This window comes from Limulus polyphemus, unplaced genomic scaffold, assembly GCF_000517525.1.
Source record: "Limulus polyphemus unplaced genomic scaffold, Limulus_polyphemus-2.1.2 Scaffold1627, whole genome shotgun sequence".
In the NCBI taxonomy this organism is placed as follows: Eukaryota; Metazoa; Arthropoda; class Merostomata; order Xiphosura; family Limulidae; genus Limulus; species Limulus polyphemus.
Window position 1 is genome coordinate 39000 of NW_013667237.1, and position 3125 is coordinate 42124.

Sequence of the window (3125 nt, forward strand, 5' to 3'; positions counted from 1 at the left end):
TGGAACATTACAAATCATTTAACTTCAGTGGATTCTCATTGGACATTAGTATTTTCACGAAAACATTATATAAATTCATCGTGGAGAGCTCAGCGTGTGTGGCCGGTAAATAACGAAGAACAAATCTAGCTAACTTCCCGTTAAGCGAATTGTACCTACGTCAACTCGTATTTAACTCGCTCATCGTGAACCCTCGATAAGATATCGAAGAAGTTCCAGATTAAAAGGAATACTTTATATTGCTTGTAAGTTTGTGAAACTTTTGCTTATAAATCATTGTTTGTAATAACTATTTGTAATAACTGTTATTATAAATTGTTTTGTTGTGTGTATATTCGAATGTATTTGTGTTAAAAAATAAAACTGTGTGTATCAATCTTGTTGGCAAATATCATAAACAGGCTATTTGAAATTCTAATACGCAACAGGAGGAAGATGGAGCACTACAACTATAAGAAATATTAAAAATGCTTTTTTTTCATATCCTATTATAGTATGAAAAATTGTCTTATATTTGCATTGAATATATATGCACGAATCTATGCAACCTGAACAATTCGTGTAGCTATCTATATATACGTTTTTACAACTTTAAATCTATAAAGCCTGCATGTATATATACAACTAATAGCCATCATGCATTGCATGTGCACACATGTATAAAACTCATGCCCAAAATCCAGTCCATGCACAATTCCAGTATAGTTCAATAGTACCTCCAGTCTTGCAAAAAACTAAAACTTTTAAAATTGACTAGTGTCCCCTCCTATTTTATGACAATTACAAAAGTATATTTGCATACCAAATTCTAGATCATTTCCATAAAATATGGCCCACGCGAAAGTAATTTTAAGGTCCAAATAGGTTAAATAGACTGACTGTCTCATGCAAAAAAATGGCAGAAAAAATAGAATAATGCTATAAGTATTTAAAATATCAATTAATGAAATAAATGTGGGTATAAGTAAATAAAAAGTATAAATAGAAGGTGAAAGTAATAAACAGTCAAAATAAATGTATTCAATACGAGTCATTCCATACAGGCCATGTCAAGCTAAGCTACATCATTTCAAGTCAATTCAGGTCATTTAAAGTCATAGGTTTTAATCAGATCATGTGTGGTTATGTCAAGTCAAGTTAGGTCAAGCTTATCATGTATGTGACAAGCTAGCAGATATTTAACTAAATATTAAAAGCTGTTTTCCTTTATTGTTTTCAGGTGCAGCCAAAGAAAGGTTCACAGTTACCTACGAATGGTGACGTTCTGCGTTTCTTCATTTTTTTTTAATTCTCAAAAGTGGAGTGCTTAGGGCAAAGTGTGGGCATTCCAGCTACATCCATATGAAGTGGTCATTCCATTACCAAATTCACGAAGCTAATCAGCAACTATGAAAACCCGCAAAAAGGTCAAGTTTTCCTAGACAAAGAGATTACTTTCTGTAATCTTTAACTTTACTTTTTTACATTCATTGGACAGAAAATATTCCCGGAAGTTGCAGAGAAAGCAAATGCGCATTAATCAAGCAATATATATATATATATATAAACATTGTGAACATTCGGAAAAACTCTGAATAAAGAAATTCACCTCCCCCAGTGTTTACGAACTAAAGGATTTGTTTGATGAAAAACATGCAGAAGAGTACTCTGATGATCCAAACACCTTGACAAAAACGATAGAAAATTATCACATTTACATATCTTTACCATTTATTATGTATATTTAAAACATTTATTAGACATATTTATACCATTTATTATACATATTTATCTCATTTAGTATACATAGTTATACCTATTTATTAAATATATCTATATCATTTATTATACGTAGTTATACCATTTAGTATACATACATATAACATTAGTTATACATAGTTATACCATTTATTAAATATATTTATATCATTTATTATACATAGTTATACCATTTAGTATACATACATATAACATTAATTATACAAAGTTATACCATTTATTATACATATTTATATCATTTAGTATACATAGTTATACCATTTATTAAATATATTTATATCATTTATTATACATAGTTATACCATTTAGTATACATAGATATAACATTTATTATACAAAGTTATACCATTTATTATACATATTTATATCATTTATTATAAATATTTATATCATTTATTATACATAGTTATACAATTTAGTATACATACTTGCTCCATTTATTGTACATATTTATATCATTTATTATACATAGTTATACAATGTAGTATACATACTTACTCCATTTATTGTACATATCTATATCATTTATTGTACATATTTATCATTTATTGTACATATCTATATCATTTATTGTACATATCTATATCATTTATTGTACATATCTATATCATTTATTGTACATATTTATATCAATTATTTTCACAGTTATACCATTTATTATACATATTCATATCATTTATTATACATATCTACACCATTTATTATACATATTTATACCATTTATTATATTCACGATGTTAGAAAAACATGTAGACTCAAGAAGACTTGATTGAAATTAAAAAAAAATCCCTAAGAACCCTGAAGAAGAAAGGTCCACCTTTCGAAAGCTTTCGTGTTATAAGGTTTTTATTCATTTATACCATTTACTATACATATTTATACCATTATTATACATATTTATATAATTTAATATACACATTTATATCATTTTTTGTAAATATTTAAAACATTTACTATACATATATATCTCATTTATTATACATAGTTAAACCATTTAGTATACTTTGTTGTACAATTATTATACATATTAATATCATTTATTATACACAGTTATACCATTTAGTAAACATACTTACACCATTTATTATACACAGTTATACCATTTATTATAAATATTTATGTCATTTATTATAAATATTTATATCATTTATTATACATAGTTATACCATTTATTATACATATTTATATCATTTGTTATACATTGTTATACCATTATTACACATAGTTATACCATTTAGTATACATACTTACACCATTTATTATACATATTTATATCATTTATTATACATTGTTATACCATTATTACACATAGTTATACCATTTAGTATACATACTTACACCATTTATTATACATATTTAAATCAATT